Here is a 19,486-nt window from a genome sequence, read left to right as displayed (position 1 = left end):
TCGGATTTGGGATTGCACAAACACATGGAAAACCTGGAAAACCCATGGCTGGCGTGAAAGGGAATCCACAAAAGCCAAGGATGCTCCTGAGTTTCCTCCGGGAGGAATCCAGGCTGGAAGTTCATTTCCCTGTGGAAACTGCCAGGAACAGGAATTTTGGGCTCAAAGCGGTGCCAGAAGAATCCTGACATTTTCCTACAGTTTTGGCAACAGGGAAATATCCAGGGAATGGTCTCGGTGTCACCAAAGAAGTCATCCCAAAAAAAAACCCAATTAAAAAAATCATCGGAAAAAGTCAGAACTTCAAAATTCCTAATTCAGATGTTCCGTTTTCCCTCAAAATTCCACTTGCCTTGGAATTTTCTTCCCATTTGGATTTAAAATCTTTAAATCCATCCAAATTCAGACAATTCCGACTGGGAATAAAATATTTTTTCCATTTTGGTTCTCCAAAAAAAAAAAAAAAAAAAAACGCTTTGGCTCAGGAATTCCAAACTGAATTCCCGATTTATTCCGAATTTCCAGTTAAAATCGGTCACTCCCAGGTCAAATCCGGTTCATTAAGGATTCCAGAGGTGAAATATTTGTCCAAGCCATGACTCCAAAAAGCAGGGAGCAGATTTGTCCTAAATAAACCAACCACAGGAATCACCGGGATCGAGTTTCCTCCAAAATGTCCAAACTTTGTCCAAATTCCATCCAAACAAAAACTTGGCCGTCCAAAAACACAAGGAAAACACCCGAGCAGAAGGAAAAGTGTTCAGGGAATGGCACGCGTGGGATAAGGACATTTTTCCAAGGACAAGGTTCAGCCACAGGAATTATGGGAAGACGTTCCCTGGGCTGTGTTGGGCAGGAATTCAGACTCCAAAAAAGTCTGGAAAAATTATTTGATATAAATTTTAAATTTATGAATATATATATTTATATATATAAATTATATATAAATATAAAATGATATATTACATAAATTTTAAAAATGTATTTTCATATAAAAATTATTTTAAAAATATTTTCTATTTTTAAATATATATTATATATCTATTTTTATATATATATTATAATATATCTTAAAATATATTTATATTAAATATATATTTTAAATATATAAAAATATATTAAATATATTAAACACATATTTTATATATAAAATATATATTTTATATATGTATTTCTATATATAAATTATATTTTTATGTATATAAAATATAAATTATATATAACTATAAATTTATATTTTATATCAATAAATAAAATTTTTTATATAAAAATATTTTTAAAATATTTTATATTTTAAAATATATATGATATATTTAAATGTATATATTTAAATATATTTTAAATATATTTATATTAAATATATTTATTTAAATATATATCTATAAATATATTAAATATATATTTATATATATATAAAATCATATATATTATATATATATTTATATATATAAATTATATTTTTATATATATAAAATATACATTATATATTTTATATAAATTATAAATTATATATAAATGCGTTTATATTTTATATAAATGAATCATCATTATTTTATATATAAAAAATTATTTTAAAATATTTTAAACCAAAAATATCGGGATACCTTTGGAACTTCTCCTCCCAAGGCTGGGCTTAATCCAGAGGGCTTCGCAGAAGTCCTTTCTAGGAAAATCCTCTCCAGAATTCCAAGGTTAATAAATCGCCAGGACAACTGGAATCCAGGAGAAGTCGGAAGGAAGTTTTCCAAAGAGCCTGGAATATTCTGCAGTGGGAATTTGGGCGCTGCCCTGGTGGAATGGATACATCCCATCCTTTCCTCATTCCCATCTCCCAGGTCACGGGTTTTCCTCCTCGCTCCAGGAACTCCTGGGGCTCAGATCCCACGTGGATGGATCATTCCCTGCCTCCATGCTGGGATCCGGCAGCGGCAGCAGCCAGGCGGGAATTATTTCTGGAAAAGTGCGGAGAGCATCCCCACATCCCTCTCCCAGCTCCCAAATCCAGAGGCTGCACAGCTCCAGGGGCTGAGTTTGGGATCAGATTCCTTGGCTAGATTCCAACCAGAGGATCCATCCTGGATTTTCCAGCCCCTCTTGCTCCGTCACCGGATTCCTGAAGGATCATCCGTGAGAATCCAGTGGCACCTGAAGGATCAGGTCTGGGAGAGTTTTATTCCAGAGGTTGTGGAGGGGGTTTTTTGCCTCTTATTGGCTTTTTTATCTTTAATTAATTGGGGGTTTTATTTTGAATTAATTGAGGTTTTGTCTTTAATTGATCAGTTTTTTTGTCTTTAATTAATTGGGGAAAGTTTTTTCTTTATTTTATTGTCTTTTTAAATTGAATTTATTGGTTTTTCGGTCCTAAATTAATTGCGGGTTTTATCTTTAATTAATTGTCTTTTCTTTAATTGATTGGCTTTTTTGTCTTTAATTAATTGGGGGTTTTATCTTTAATTAAGTGGCTTATTTCATCTTTAATTAACCCTTTTTAATTGTGCTTCGAACACTTGAGGTGGGGCCCAATCCCAGCTGAGAAAATGAGGGAATTAATCCAATTTCTCCGGCTCTAATTAATCCTGGTTTTCCTCAGGAAAAACGGGAAGAAGCCCTTTCTCCCCCTCATTAATCACAGCGCCCATTCCACACCAATTCCCTGCACTAAAGTCTTCCTTGGAACTAAAAAAACATGGAAACCCCCTCCCCTAGAATATTAAATACGGGATTTTTTTGGTCAGATTAGTTGGGATTTTTTAATCCCGAAAAAAATCTTGGCGCAAAGGAGAGACAATCCCAAAAAACCAGCTCCTGTTTGTAGGATCTGACTCTTGGTTCCTCCTGTTCTTCTGGAATTCTTTGGTGCTCCTGGCAGGAGAGGGATGTTCCAGATCCTGACATTCCAGCCACACTTCCAGGAATTAAACTTGCCTTGGGAGAAATCCTTTTTGGATGCTCCATTCCAGGATGAAAGGGATGAAATTTGGGATTAAAATTAATCCTCACATTATTATCAGCTATAATTAATTATCCGACGGATTTGATATTAAATGATCCAAACTATCCGTCCTATTTCCAGCAAAAAGCCGGAACAAATTTGGGCACCACATTCAGCCCGGATGAGAAATGGGGGTTCAGCAGAATTCCCTCATCCGTGGCTTTTCGGATTGAGGAATTTTTAGGGATTTCTCCAGTTCCTTGAATCAGGCCTCTCTGAAAGCCAAGAACTCCAGGAGAAAAGGGACAGGAAAATTCCCTCATGTGTTTCCCTGATGGAATGAAACTACTCATTCCCAGAGGATCTGTCATTCGTGATCCTCTTTGGTGGGAATGATCCCTTGATCCCTGAGCAGGATTTGGGATTGGATTGGGAAGGATTTACAGCTGTGGCTCCTTTCCCCAGAAAGTTCTTCCAAAGGACACTCAGCTCATCCCATAAAAAACCTGGATACCCAGCTCAGAGCTGAGGTGGCAGAGCCAGGTTCACGCTTTGGAATCCGGTGCCAAATGTCTATGAATCCATGTGGAATCCACCCATTTCCTTAGGCCATGACGTGGCTCCCAGGGAACAGATCATTGCTGGCAAAATCCTCCAACAATCCCCAAAAATACGGAAAAAATCCCAACAAAAGTGATGCTTATCCAAAAAGGAAGGTCTGGTATTCCCAGCTTAGCTGTGCTTCCCAGAAAACCCAGGGATCATCAGCCTGCGAATCCCGGGATGAAGGATGTTGTGGTTGTGGCTGGGGTTGCAGATGGATCCCCCGGGAGCCATGGAATTGTCACCAGGATTGGAATTTGTCACCGGGAATGTCCCTGCTCCTGTTCCTGGGAAAAACTCCAGATATTCCTGAGCCGGAGGCTGGAGATCTCCTTGATTCCTTTGGATTATGGATTTGATAATTCCAATTGCAGCTGGAGCCGGGATTAAATGCCCGACTTTGACCTCTCTGACAGGAAAACCTGGATCCCTAAAATTCCCTGGGAATGCCCAGAGGGGGACACAGGGACAGGGGTCCCTCCAGCCTGCCCAAGGATATTCCTTAAGGATATTCCCTGGATAACTCCAGCCACGCTGATTCCACCAGAGGATTTCCAGAGGGTTGAAAACAAAGGATAATTTATATCCCAGTGGGGCCGGCAGCAAATTCCAAAGGCCTGGAGGTGGCGGAGGGAGCCGCCAGTGCGGAGACTTAATTGCAATTAACCCCCGGCTTCGGCACTCAGCTCCCGGATTGCCGGAAAATTATTGTTCCCGAGGGCTTCCATTGGGAAATATTGTTGGGAAATCCAATCCGAGAGTCTGGGCTGGAAAACTCCGGCTCTGCCCTCCCCATCGGGGCTCTGCCGCTGAATTCCATCATTTCTGTTCTGCCTGGGGTTGAATTTATCAGGGAAAAGAGCCCCGGGCAGCTCTCCGTACATCCCATGGAATTCCAGCCTTCCCTGGGCTCCCGGCTTCCCTCTGTCCTGCCAGTGTGGATCTGCACGGGGATCCCATCCCACTTTGCTCCTTGTGCAGTGTCAGGGAATCTTGGGATGGTTTGGGTGGGAAGGGACCTTAAGGATCATCCCATTCCCACTCCCATTCCATGGGCAGGGACACCTCCCACCATCCCAGCTGGATCCAAGCCCCAGTGTCCAGCCTGGCCTTGGACATTCCCAGGGATCCAGGGGCAGCCCCAGCTGCTCTGGCAATTCCAGCCCAGCCCCTGCCCACCCTCCCAGCCAGCAATTCCTTCCCAATATCCCATCCATCCCTGCCCTCTGGCAGTGGGAAGCCATTCCCTGCATCCTATCGAAATTCCCTCTCCCTCTTATCTCTACCCCGTTCTGCAGGTGACACCAACCTCCAAACAGCCGAGTGACCTGACCAGGTGAGCAGGAGAATCCCAACTTTCCCGCTGGCACCTGGAATCTCCTGACAGGAGCTCTGATAGGTTTGCAATTCCCATGGGAATTGTCGTCGTATTCCAACTCCATAAAGCCGCAATTGCTTATTTCCAGCTGATCATTGGAAGCAGATTTATTAAGGATTAACGAGGGGAATGTGGGAATGATAAAACCCCTCGCTCATCTTCGGGATGGTTTTGATAATCCTCAAAAACTGGGAATGGCAGCCCAGGAAAATCCTTATCCAATCAATCCGATGGGGGGGGGGGGGGGGAGGGGGTTTAATAGGACAGTTATCATATGTTTAATTATCAGCTGATTATTAGGAACACATTCCTTGAAAATTATCCCTGTCCCAGATCCTTATCTCTGCCACCGCAGGATAAAACAAACACAGATGTTTCTCCAACCAACTGGGAGTGGATTTGAAAGGATATCTTGGTTTATTATCCCATTTTTTTTTTTTCCGGGGAATGCCGCAGAGCATCTCTGTTTGCTCCCCATTCCTGACATATCCCGGAGGTTTTTCATTCCTGCCTCGCGTGGGCTCAGCCAGCACGGAATCAACAAAACAATCGGGATCATCAGAATCCTGGATCGGGTTTTTATGGCACCCCCCAGCCCCGGCTCTCCGGCTGCTCCGTAAACAAGGAAACCGGAGAGCACTAAAACATCCCTGGAAAAAAAAAGCCAGGCAGAGTTCAAAACCAGCAGCATCCCACGGAATTTAAGGAAAACAACCGCGCGTGCTTGGGATCAAAGTTTTCCAAGCCTCTCTGGGAGGCAAAATCCCTGATTTTTGCTGATCCAGCCGAGAGGCAGCGGGAGAGGAGGGAATTTCAGGCTGCACAGGAGGGAGCGTCTGCCTGGCTCCCTTGGGTCTGATCCCGATTTTCTGGAGCAAAGCCAAGGCTCTGGGAGGTGAGGATGAATCCAGGGAATCAGCAGGATTTTAAGTGGGATGTGGTGAGCCTTCCTTGCTCCCAAATCCAGGCAGGGAGAGTGTTGGGAATGGTGTGGATATTCCAAAGGGGAGCCCAGTTCCTGGCTTCCTCCCTTTCCTGACCCACATCCCCTCCTGGATCCGGGACCTCTTCCCAGTCCACACTTCACCCGAACTGGGAAGAGAATGAAAACCAGAGGTTCCACCTTGATCCAGGTGTAACTCCCTGGCAGAGGATCCTGGTGGTTGGAAAAGGATGGGATGCACAAGGAGGAAGATTTATTATTATTATTATTATTATTATTATTATTATTATTATTATTATTATCTGGGTGTTATCCAGCAGTGCTCCTTCTTCAGATTCCCTTTGGAAAACTGCCAGGAAATGCTCCCAAGATTTGCCTGTGGGGGTCCCCTTCAAGAGAGGGCGGATGGATCCATGGCTCGGATTTTGGGAATTGGACCATCAGGAGCTTCCTGGAGCTTCCTGGAGACTGGGATGGGATATCGAGGAGGGACAACTCCACTATGGAACTGCTGGGAGGGACTTTGGACAAGGAATGATCATGGAATTCTGAAATGGTTTGGGATGGGAGGGACCTTAAATCCCATCCATTCCCACCTCGTGCCATGGGCAGGGACACCTCCCGCTATCCCAGGCTGCTCCAACCTGGCCTTGGACAGTTGCAGGGATGGGGATTCCCAAGCTCTCTTTTCCTTCCCTCTTTTCCATGTGCTCCGGGACAAGGAGCTGCTGGACTCCAATTCTGTCTCAATTCCCCCTTCCCACCCCCTTTGGAATGATCCCGTTCTCGCTCTGGCATCTGCAGCATTTCTGTTCCCGGGCTCTTCCCAGGCATCCAAAGGGTGTGATTCCCACATTTCCTTAACTCCCAGACTGATAATGGAGAGACTGGAGATGGAAAGAACACCTCTGATGTCACCTCTGGGATCCCGCGGGAGCAATCCCGGATTTTTCCTTCCCGTTTTATTCTCTGCTGCTCTGCCCAGCTCCAACCAAGCTCTTCCCAGAGCTTCCCAGGGGGATCCGTCGCATCCTTGTGTTTCTCACTGTCAGGAAACACTTCCTGAGATTCAGCCAAAATTTTCCTTTTCCTTAAATTCATTCTATTTCCACCCTTTCCCAGACAGACTCATCCTGGACAACCTCATCCTCCTCGGATTTCAGATCCTTCATGGAGTTTGTCATTCCAAGCCAATTTAGAAGTCTGGTTTTCTGCAGCTTGGATTAGTTTTGGGAAGCCCCATTCCAATATCCAGGGGCATCAGGCTCAGCCCTCATTACAGCCCGGTGAGGACCCTTAAGGTCACGAGGTCCCCATTAAGGTCCCCATTCTCCCAAATTCCTGGAAACCCAGAATCCAAAGGTATTGGATGTCCAGCACAGAATGGACCAGGATTGTAGGAATATTTTATGGATTGACTCTGGTTTACGACCCTCACTGTGGTCCCAAATGCCTTTTCCAACCCTTCTGCCATCCAGCCTGGCCTTGGACATTCCCAGGGATCCAGGGGCAGCCCCAGCTGCTCTGGCAATTCCAGCCCAGCCCCTCCCCACCCTCCCAGCCAGCAATTCCTTCCCAACATCCCAGCCCAAGCTCCCCTTTCCCACTGGGAAGCCATTCCCTGCCTCCTGTCCCTCCAGCCCTTGGCCCCAGTCCCTCTGCAGCTCTCCTGGAGCCCCTTGAGGCCCTGCAAGGGGCTCGCAGCTCTCCCTGCCTCCTTCCCTTCTCCAGGGCAACATTCCCAGCTCTCCCAGCTGCATCCAGAGCAGAGGGGCTCCAGAATCCTGGAATGGTTTGGGATGGAAAGGGACCTGAAATCCCATCCCATTCCCACCCCATCCATGGGTAGGGACACCTCCCACTGTCCCAGGTTTTTCCAAATCCCATCCAACCCGGCCTTGGACACTTCCAGGGGTGGTTCCAAATTCCCCTGGATCCCCCCTTGCTCATTCCAGAGGCAAAGCAGCTCCTGGAGCTGTGTGGTGGCAGATGCACAGTGCCCAGCTTCTCCTGGATTTCTCCATGTGGGAATAAACAAAAATGACTCAAAGTTGGTTTTCCTTGGCCTGGCCTTCGGGTGGGGCTTGGAGGATGTTTTGATCCGAGTTACGAAAACAACCTGGGCTTAACCAAGCCAAGGAAACCTGGTGGATACTTTGGAAAATCCCCAGGGATCCGGTTCCAGAGAAGTTCCTTCCACATTCGTGGAATTTATGATCCCTTGTTTGCCGCCACGCAAGAAATTAATAACGAGGATCAAAAAAATAATCACGGATCGCTCCCGTCGCCCACCGAGCTTCCTGATGTTCTCGGAGAATTTCCAGGAAACTGGGCAATTCCAGGGGCTGAGTAACATCCACAACATTCCGTGGCACCAGGTCCAAGGTCAGAAGTTGTTTCCAACAACTCTTGGAAAGAGAAGGTCCATGACAACAAATAAACTCATTGCCATGGCCAGCACTGAGATTCCCATGTTTTTGAGAAGGTGGGAATCGGGAATGTGACCCTGGAGGGCTTTTCCAACCTTAAGGATCCCACAATTCCATGACTCTGTTAAATTGTAATTATTAGATTTAATTTTGGATTATTAATTAGATTTTCCTGCGAACGGATCCACAAATATCCCAAGGGGTGGGTTTTGCCTAAGATCCCTAATTAGCCTTGGACTAGGGATCTAAAAGAGGAAATTAAGGAAGGTCCGGAATTCCCTTGCATGGAAAGCGCCAATTAATTACAATTCATCGATTGAGAAATTCAAGGTCCTACACTGATCAGCATCCCAAGATTCCTGGGGGAATTCTCCTTAAAAGCCCTTTCTCCACAAGGATTTCTCCAGGTTTTCCATCATCCATGGATTCAGAGCTGTCATTTCCAAGTGCAAATTGAATCTCTAAGTCCTCAAGGCTTCTCCGGGTGCCACTTTTCCCGAACATTTCCATAGGAATGGATGTAAACTCCCTCTAAAGACGTCTCTCCCAGTGACGGATCCTTACCCCCATCCCTATGGATCATCCAAGACTCAGCAGCAGGATCCACCTGACTCCAAGGTGTTTATGGTTCCCAGAGTGGAGAATCCCTAAAACAGAGGGGTTGGCTCTTGGAGAATCCCTAAAATGGAGGGATTTGCCTTTGGAGTATCCCTGGAATTGAGGGATTGGCTCTCGGGGTATCCCTAGAACTGTGGAATTTGTTCTTGGAGAATCCCCAAAATGGAAGGATTCACTCTTGGACAATCCCTAGAACTGAGGGATTCACTCTTGGGGAATCCCTAGAATTGAGGGATTGGCTCTTGGGGAATCCCCAGAATTGAGGGATTGGCTCCTCAAGTCCCAGTTCCACCAGCAGGAAGAACGAGAGCCTTCAAAGTGGGATCCCAAAAACCAACTTAGGGACAAGGATCCACTTGGGATCAGCATAAGAAGCGCACAAAAGGCAGGGAAAATTATTAAACACCAGGAAAAATTCTTCCCTGTGAGGATGGGGAGGCCTTGGCACAGATTCCCAGAAAAACTTTGTGCCACATCCAGAGATCCAGAGCTCTGAGTGCCACATCCAGGAATTCCTTGGATGCCTCCAGGGATGGGGACTCCACCATTCCCTGGGCAATTCCAATGCCTGACCACCCTTCCCATGGGAAAATTCCTGCTGATGTCCAACCTGAGCTTCCTCTGGCACAGCCTGAGGCCATTCCCTCTTGTCCCATTTTTCCCTGGGAGCAGATCCCAAATCGCCCCTGGCTGCCCCCTCCTGTCAGGGAATTTCAGAGAGGGAAAAGATCCCTCTGGATCCTCCTTTGCTCCAGCCTGAGCCCCTTTCCAGCTCCCTCAGGAATTCTCCAACCCCTTCCCAGCTCTGCTCCCTTCCCTGGACACCTCCAGCCCCTCCATGTCCGGCCCAGGACCAGACGTGGAATTCCAGGTGTGACCTCAGCAGTGCCCAGCACACAAATTAATTTAATTGCCATTAAATGCTTTTAATTGGATGAAAAGAATTAAACAGCTCCAGTGTAGAGGAGAATTTCCTTCATCCATCCAAGTTGGATGGGATTTGTGTCCTATCTGCCTGCAATTCCCACATGGAAACAGAATTCCTCTGAATTCCTGGGATTGGCACCTTTTCCCTGTGGGAAAGTGGAGGGTCTTGAGCTTCTCCTTGCTGCCAGTGTAGGATTAAACTGGGATAACAGAAGGTGAATCTGCTGCCAGGACCCTTCCAGATCCATGGATTTTGCTGCCATTCCAGGACCTCCTCTCCTGGATGTTGTTGTCCGTGTCCAGCTCAACAAACCGTGACTCATGAGGGGAAAATCTCTCCTTTTTCCCAGGAGGCTCCTTCGGAGGCTGCCACTCTTTCTGGCCATTGAGAGCCGTTTCCTGACCATTCCATGGAAAGTTTCCTCGGCTCCTTTTCGGCTCATCACTCCCGGATAACGATCTCAGGTTTATAAATAGGGTTGGAGCAGGGAAATCCCACCTGAGAGCAGCAGGAGTGGGCTGGAATCGGAGTGAGATCCTGGAGAGAGACCCCCTCCCTCCCTGCTGGATCGGGGGACAGTTTGGGACCCTGAGGATCTCAGCACCTCTTCTGAAATCCAAGGAATCCTTTGGAAAATGGAGGGGTTTGCTCCCTGCCTGCTGCTGGAGGGAGCCAACTCTGTGCAGGGATTTCGACTGGGAACGGAAAAATATCCATAAAATAGAAATATCCATCAAGTATAAGTGTCCATCAAATATCTTTATCCCACAATAGCTACTGGTGGGAAGAGGTTAAAATGGAACATTGATCCAAGGAAAAACACCATGGGGACGGAGGATTCCAAGATATTGCAAAGGTTTCCTGGGAGAAGCTGTGGCTGCCCCTGGATCCCTGGGAAGTGTCCAAGGCCAGGCTGGACACTGGGCTTGGATCCACCTGGGACAGTGGGAGGTGTCCCTGCCCATGGAAAGAGAGGAGCTTTAAGGTCCCTTCCATCCCAAACCATTCCAGGATTCTGGAGCCCCTCTGCTCTGGATCAGGCTGGGAGAGCTGGGAATGTTCCCCTGGAGAAGGGAAGGAGGCAGGGAGAGCTGCGAGCCCCTTGCAGGGCCTCAAGGGGCTCCAGGAGAGCTGCAGAGGGACTGGGGCCAAGGGCTGGAGGGACAGGAGGCAGGGAATGGCTTCCCAGTGGGAAAGGGGAGCTTGGGCTGGGATGTTGGGAAGGAATTGCTGGCTGGGAGGGTGGGCAGGGGCTGGGCTGGAATTGCCAGAGCAGCTGGGGCTGCCCCTGGATCCCTGGGAATGTCCAAGGCCAGGCTGGACACTGGGGCTTGGATCCACCTGGGATAGTGGGAGGTGTCCCTGCCCAGGTGATGGCCAGGATTATCTTTAATATCCTTGGAATCCCAGAATCCTTAAGGCTGGAAAAGCCCTTGGGGATTAAATCCAGCCATTCCCAGCACTGCTCAGGCCACCACTGACCACATCCCCAGGTGCCACATCCACATGGATTTTAAATCCCTCCAGGAATGGGGAGTCCACCACATCCCTGGGCAGTTCCAGTGCTTGACCACCCTTTCCAGGAAGGAATTTCCCCAATATCCACCCTGCCCCTCCCCTGGCCCAGCTCAGGTCCGCTCCCTCTCCTCCTGTCCCTGTTCCCTGGGAGCAAATCCCGTTTCCCCCTCACTGATGTTCTCCAGTGGTTTTTTCCCCACTCCATGCTCCAATCCTGGGATGGATCCGTGTGTTTTCCTTGCCCTCCCAGCTGGTTTGCTACCACTTTCCCTCTCCACCTGCTCCTGCCCGTTCCTCCCTTTCCCTTCCCTCAGATGGGAGCCAGGATCCTTTTCCAGAGGATCTGCAGAGCTCCAGATTCCTGGGCACACTCATTCCCAAGGGAGAGTTTCATTTGGGAACCTTCTGGCACTTCTGAGTTATTGGAATTATTTTCCTTTATCCTCTTTCTTTTCTCCTGGATCCTCCCATGCCGCTGACGACAAGAACTTTCCATGTAAAATTAGCAGCAAACATTCCCTATTTTTATTTTATTTTATTTTGTTGTTCCAGCATCTCCAAACTTTTTCCAGATGATTTCATCATTCCCACTTTCCCGTTTGGGAAACTGAGGCATGGCAAAGGATTTATCAAATGCCAGCCAATCCTCCTTGTCCTGTGCACCGTCTCCCTTCCCAAGTGGATTCAACTCTGTATTCCATGGATACAGATCCCACTGGGATCCAGGGACAGCTGGAAGAAAGATCCAAATTATCACCTTGTCTAATTGCGGGAGTTGGTTTTGCTCCCAGAAATTTCCTGTTGCGTGGCTGGGATAAAGCCTGATCCACAAGGACTTTCTCTTCCCTGCTCCTAAATAACTGGAGTATTCCAGAGGTTCCTTCTAATGGGACTTCATACAGGTTTGGGAATCTCATCCCTGCTCGTGGCAGGGGGTTTGGATTATGAGACCTCTGAAGTTCCCTTCCAATCCAAATTATTCCATGATTTTGTGACAAATGGATCAAAATAATTCAGGGATTTCTGTGCCAGGGCTCTTCCTCTCCCCCAAGTTCCCAGGGAAGGACTGGGCTGCATCCGCATCCCTATTTTTAGGCCATGGATTCATCCCACCTCACCCAGCGCTTGTCTGGAATGCTTAAATTGGTGCTTGGCTCTCCCAGATGTTCCTGATGGATGGAGTAGGGATTGGCCATCTCCAGAAAACAATTTGGGGATTAAAAAACAGGGAGCACGCTGGGCTTTTGGAATTTCATCCATCGCCTCAGAGTTTTTCCAGAAAAAAAGCCACTTTGGACGCTGAGTTTCCACCCAGTTTGACCCCAATCTGTCCCAGTGTTGTGTTTTAGTCGGGAAAGAAAGGCAAAGGGACGCTCCAACTTTTCCCAAGGAGTCTGGAGACACTTTTTGTCCCTGTGCACATTCCCAAGGGCTGGAGAAGGCACAGGAGGCCTGGTTCTCCCAGATCTGGGAAAACAGGGAAAATAGAACAGGAACAAACACTCTCCGTGTGTGGCCTCCGGAGTCCTCTCCTCCAGGAAAACCGTGGCACAAAGTCCAAGCCCAGGGCTCAGCAGCAGGAATTTGGGAGTTCTCCTTGACCGTGCTTTGGCCTGGGATGAGCAGCTCCCACGTGATTCTTTTCCATTTCCCCCATCCGCAAAAAAAAAGTCGGAAAAATCCTTCCCCCATCTGGAGGATTAAATGGTTCGGAGGGAATCCAAGCTCCGCTGAAAGCGGTGGCAAAGCTCCCAGCGTTTCACCGGGAAAAAATTTCCAAGTGAAGCGAAGTGCTCCGGAGCTTTGAAAGGGAAATTTCGGAGCCTTTCAGCTACTGCCCAAAAATAGGAGAGGCCTGGACAAATCCATGGATCTGCTGCTATCTCGGAGCGATCTCCCTTCATCTTTCCTTTGAAAGCCGGATGTGGATTAAAACCAAAGGCACAAATCAGAACATTCCTGAGTTTTGGGAACGTTTGAACTCCAGGATGGATCTGCGGTGGGAAATGTGCTTTATCTCCGTAACCCAGGGCAAACAAAATCCTCCATCTGGGCGTTCTGGGAAGCGGGGAGGGTCTGCGTGGAAGTTTTCCAGTGGGAATCTTAAGCTCAGCTCATCCCTGCGTTCTCCTCTTTGGATCCTTATCTGTCCATCAGCATCAGGGTGAAATGTGGGATCTCTGTAGGGAGAGAGGCAGGAAAATTTGTGGACTATTGGGAATTTCCAAAAATGTAGCTGAGAATGGGAAGGGTTGCCAGAGGAAGGTCTGGATTTGCTGGATATGCTCTTTGTCCTCCCACTGGGAATTTTTTCAGGATCAACAAATGACCACATTAAAGGTTAAGAGCCACTTAACCACCCTTCAGAATATGATGGATTTTAATTCATCTCCATCCCCAGCATTCCCTAATTCCCATCTCGTCTGTGGGCAGAGAGTATCACCCAGTGGCAGATAAAATTCCTGCTGTTATCCTGGGGAAAAAACCCCGCTGACAGGCCTGGAACTGGGAAAGCTGGGAATGCTGGGACTTTGAAGCCTCTTTTTCTGGCTGAACCAACGTTTTTTAACCGTGGTTTTGTTTAAAAAGTGGGAAAAACAATGATCCATGAGTTTTCCTGCCTCCCATCCGCGCCCTTTGGCCCTTCCAAAACCTCCCTCACGCTCCTGGCTGTGCCCAGGGTGAGGATTTATTGTGGAATTCCCAGGGCAGGGCAGGCTGGGGGATATTTTGGGAGCCAGGCCTGGCTGACAAGTCCTAACAAGGCCAAGCTTAGAGTGCACACATCAGGCATGACTCAACAGGATGTGCTGGGCCTAAGCCAGGCCTAGGCCGCTATTCCTGGCCTTAGGCCAGGCCTAGGCCACTGTTCCTGGCCTTCTGAATCATTCATGGAAAAAAAAAAGGGATTAAAAAAAGCCATCCCTCCGTCGCCAGCATTTCCCATCTGTTTTTAACTTGGGGGTGGCCTTTGGAAGGTAGGGGAGGTTTTTGTTGGGATTGAACTCCACAAACATCTTGGAATATGCATGGCAGCATGGCTGGCTCCGGGATTTGGGGGGTTTGGCTCCTGGGATGTTTTTTGGGAAGCAGGCAAGGAGAAGAGGCCCCGTAAAAGCAGTGTGGATGTGGTGCACAGGAATTTTGGGACCTGGGAGGGCTCTGTCTCCAGGGAAATAGGTGTTTCCTTCCTAGGGAAAGCTTCCCACATTCCTCTCGGGAATGCAGGAGTCAAAGCGGGGTCACGGCTGCTCCTGGGTTGTCACCAGCAGGAAAACACTTTGGGAATTTACCCTGTGCCAAGGTGTGGCCTGGAGAGGCTGCGGCTGCTCCATCCCTGGAAGTATCCAAGGACAGGCCTTGGAACAAGGCCTGGGATAAGGAGTGGCATTGCTGTCCATGGAAGAAGGGTTGGAAGGGGATGATCCTTAATGTCTCTTCCCACCCAAAGCATTCCATGATTCCATGTTTTGCCCTGAGTGACTTCCTGCAATCCCCTACTCTCCCCCAGGGAATCTCTCCAGCTTTTCCCACTCGCATTTCCATATTCCTTGTGTCCAGCCTGATACTTTGCAGTGAGAAGGAATTTTTCCCTGCGGATGAGCTTTTCCTTTGGAGCAGAGGAGATTCATTCCAGGAGAAGAACCGGTTATTGACGGATGGATTGCCCAGAATCCAAATGCAAAGCTCAATTCCCATTTTTATGGCAAAACCCATCCAGTCAAAGTGAAGGAAACTTGGGAATGATGACATTGTTCCACGTGGAATATCGGCCCTCCACAGGGGCTGGATTGCTCCTCTCATTTTGAGCAGTTTTTTAGGAGAGGCCACTGAACCTGGGAAATTTGGGAGCCAAATGTGTGCTTCTCCTGGCCCAGGCAGCGAATCCGTAGCCAAGCAGTAAAAACCTGGATGGAAAAAGCAGGGAGTATTTCAAGGAATCACATACAGGGACTATTTTTGAGGAAGATTCATTGCCTGGATAAATCTCAGCTGGAGAAGAACTCTGGATCTTTAGAGGGAGAAATGATGGATTACAAATTGATCCCAAATCAAGAAATTCCTGCTGTTGTATAGAAAAAGGATTAGGAAAATATCCTTCCAGTGGAATGAAACAGCTCAGGATTGGCTAATCCATTGCAAGAAATTTATGGATAAACTGGAGATTTCCCTTGGAACGTGAGCGGGATGATAAGAGAGATGATACAGAAGTAAAACTTGGATGAATCCAAAGAAATTGGTGAAGGAAAAGCCAATTGAAGACTAGGACTATACCAGGAATTACATGGAGAAAGGAAATAATTTATGTCCAAAAGTTTTTCAAAGGGAATTTAGGTTGGAAGTTAGGATCACCTTCCTGAGGGAAAGAAGGGAAAACCACTTTTTGGGGAGAAAAGTTGGACTCTCCATCACTCCAGCCCTTTAGGAGGATGCTGGACCTACCAAAAATATCCAAGAGAAAATGGGGGCAGAGGACAGACTGGAAGATCTCCTAAAATTCCTTTGCAATGCTGAATCCAAGGGACAATCCCATGGAAATGGGAGCTCCCAGGCAGCTGAGTGCTGTCCCTGCCACCCCACCTGCGGGGAATTTTCCAAGGAAAAGTCACAGGAAGGCCAAAGTGTCCCTGCAGTGCCCATTTCTGCTCATTTTGCAACCAAAACCTGGCACCCACCAGGGGAATTTCCCTCTCTCTCTCCTTGGCTCGGGATGAGAAACACTTCTCCAAAAATTTTTCTTCTTCTTTCCCTGTTTTTTCCCTTTTCTTTTTTTTTAATGCGTCCCTTGGGAGGCCACGGACAATCCGGGCCATATTTCAGGGAGCTCCAGGAAATTGCCAGTGACTCAGAACATTTCGGCTCCTCGCTGCCACATTTTCCACATTTTCTCGGAGCCACAGGGCACTGGAAATCCCAGGAAATTTCGGAAGGGATGGAAAGAAATGACAAATATCTGGTGAACTTCTGGCTGGCCTGGCACTAAAACCGGTCATGGACAGGTCAGGGTGGGTGCAGCCAGCTCTGGACAACCGGATCCCAGCAGGATTTTCAGGAAAATATGGATGTAGAGTCTTCCTTGGATGGAGCCCTCCTTGGTTGCTCTGTTGTGTCTTGAGGAGCAAAATATCCAAGACAATATCCAAGAGGAAGAACCACCTCCCATTTCTGGAGGAAGCCACTGGATCCCAAGAAAACCCAGTTGTTCCTCTGTTTCTCCAGCTCCCTGAGTCTCCACTGCCTCGGGAAAAGACTCTGGATTCAAAGGGGGTGGCTGGAAATTCCAGGAGGAAGGAATATTTTTCCTGTGGACATTCCCGCTCTCAGGTGCTGGAAGACACCTCTGGCACATGGATAAGGGATCTGAGCTCCCAATGGAAATCCGGGAAGTGGATCCTGGACTGATCCACCTCCTCCCAAGGACATCCCAGGTATTCTGCTCCATGTCTGCTTCCCAGGTGGTCCTGGATTCCTGTGTGGGGGCAGGATCCAATCCCAGACATTGGATCAAGTTGGTCAGGAGGGCCCTGGAATGCTGGGAAAGACCGGGATGGGCACAATCCAGGAGCTGGGATGCGAAGTTTTCCCGGCTGGGTGATTGAGAGGAGCAGAGCCTGAGCTGGGGGCGACAGCAGAGCTCTCCTGGGTCTGAGCCCTCTGTGGGATGTGCCACCGCCTCGGGACAATCTGGAAGTGCGGGGAACATGGAAAACTGGCAGGAATTCCAAAGCCTGGCACTTGGATATTCCCATCTCCTAGCTGGACTTTTCCAGCACGCCGGAACAGCACAGCCTGTCCTGACCACCAGAGTGTGACCTCGGGGGGACAGATTCCACCCAGGACATGCAGGGAGCACCGCATCTCCCATTTTCCTTCTTTTTCTGCCCTTCCTTCTTTTTTTTTTCCCTTTATAAATAGAACTTGCTGCCTTTATGCCAATAAAAACCAGGAAAAAAGTCAGGCTGTTCCCTGTTATTCCAAACCTGCCCAGGGTTGAAATTCTCCCTGTAGGGTCATGAACTCTTTTCCATACTTCCCAGGCCTCTATTTTTAACCTGGAGCTGGCACTGGGACATTTCCATTGCTGTTCCAAGGGGAAAATCGGGAACAGAAAATTGCCTGAAACTTCAGGGCTGTCACACATTCCCAAGAAACCCAGGCCGAGGTGTGATCCTCAACCTGGAACAGGGAAAAGCAGGAAGGCCTCCAGAAAATTTAACAATCATGGAATGGGTTGGGGGTGGAAGGGAATTAAATATAATCCAGTCCCAACCCCATCCATGGGCAGGGACAGCTCCCACCATCCCAGGTGGATCCAAGCCCCAGTGTCCAGCCTGGCCTGGGACATTCCCAGGGATCCAGGGGCAGCCCCAGCTGCTCTGGCAATTCCAGCCCAGCCCCTGCCCACCCTCCCAGCCAGCAATTCCTTCCCAACATCCCAGCCCAAGCTCCCCTTTCCCACTGGGAAGCCATTCCCTGCCTCCTGTCCCTCCAGCCCTTGGCCCCAGTCCCTCTGCAGCTCTCCTGGAGCCCCTTGAGGCCCTGCAAGGGGCTCACAGCTCTCCCTGCCTCCTTCCCTTCTCCAGGGGAACATTCCCAGATCTCCCAGCCTGATCCAGAGGGGCTCCAGAATGCTGGGAGCAGCTCCATGGATGGGGACTTCACCCCTGCCCTGGGAAGCTGTGCCAGGCCTGGAGATGCCTTTCCATGAAGGAATTTTCCCCAATATCCAACCTAAACCTCCCCTGGTCCAACCTGAGGCCGATCCTCTCATCCCATCCCTGTCCCTCGGCCCAGTCCATCCCACCCAGAACAGCCCGGAAGGTGGGAGCCAAGGGCAGGAAATATTTGGAGCTTTTCCAGCTCCACACAACCAGGGAATGTTGTTCCCAAAACACTTTGGCCCAAAGGCTCCTGTCCACAAGGACTTCTCAAGATCCATCGGGAGGGCTGAACTTCCATCCGTGTGTCCAACCAGGATAAAACCCACGTGCCAAGGCCACGAAAGCAGCCTTGGAGGCACATTCCTTTCCTTTTCGGCTCCACACCCAGCTTGACTCATCCCGACCCATACCCATTCCCTCTTTTCCTTCCGGAGCTGACTCCAAAGGCAGTTTTTTCGGCCAACATCTGGAGCTGGGTGGCTACATGAAGGCCGGGACCTGTTGGAGTCATCGTGTCCCAACATCTGGAGAGCCACTTAGTCCAAGGTCAGAGTCCTGGAAAAGTTTTTATCCAGCAAAAAGTGCAGGAATCTCCCTTGGGAATGAGGGGTATCTACAAGAACTTTCCTGTTTCTCTGTTTTTCCCTGGATTAGCAAATCCATGGATAAGAAGTCGCAGCTTCTTCCTTGTTACAGGAGAAATGTGAAGGCACAAAATACAGATTATTGGGAATATGAACTCACGGATTGGCTGGAATGTGGTTTATTCCCTCAGCCCTTGAGCCATTGGGATGAGGGGGATGTGAGGAGGATGGAGAAGGAAAGGAGGGAGGGGCTTTTCCAGGAGATCGGTAGGAAAAGTGTCCATGTGAAGGCTTTGATGGATGACGAGATTTTCCTTCCATGGACAGCCAGTGATCCGAGGGAAGATTATCCCAGAATCTCCCTGACCGGGATTTGCATCTCATCAGCCACCAGCTCCCACCTGGGAGCACAAACCTCCCATCCCTGCAAAACTTCCCGAGGGAAGCAGCTGGATGAGATCCGTGTTTGGGAATAGTTTAGGAAGCAGTGGCATTCCTGCTTTGTCCTTTCTTCTCATCCTGGAAAGGCTTCGATCCATGAATCCCTGGGTGTTTGTACCAGGAGTTGGACTCCAGTGATCCTTATGGATCCCTTCCAGATCAGGATGCTCTGGGATTCTGGGATTCCATGATTCCGTGCTGATAATGAGGGCTGTGATCCCAATTCCCTGGGCATGGCCAAGAAGCCGGGGGATACCCGAGGTTCCCACATGGGACTGGTTGGAGCAGTGGAACATCCTGGGAATTCTGTGCTGCCGTGGGAGGTGCAGAGCAGCCGATTGAGCCAATTTGCTGGAATTCCTCTTTCCCAGGCAAGTGAGATGTGCTAATCCCAGTAATATTTCCAGAACACTGCAACACCACCCGAGGGCACTTCCAGCTGCTCTTCCA

This window comes from Coloeus monedula, assembly GCF_965178545.1.
Source record: "Coloeus monedula genome assembly, chromosome: 5".
Classification (NCBI taxonomy): domain Eukaryota; kingdom Metazoa; phylum Chordata; class Aves; order Passeriformes; family Corvidae; genus Coloeus; species Coloeus monedula.
The sequence above is the reverse complement of the archived record's forward strand: the minus strand, read 5'-3'. Positions refer to the sequence as shown.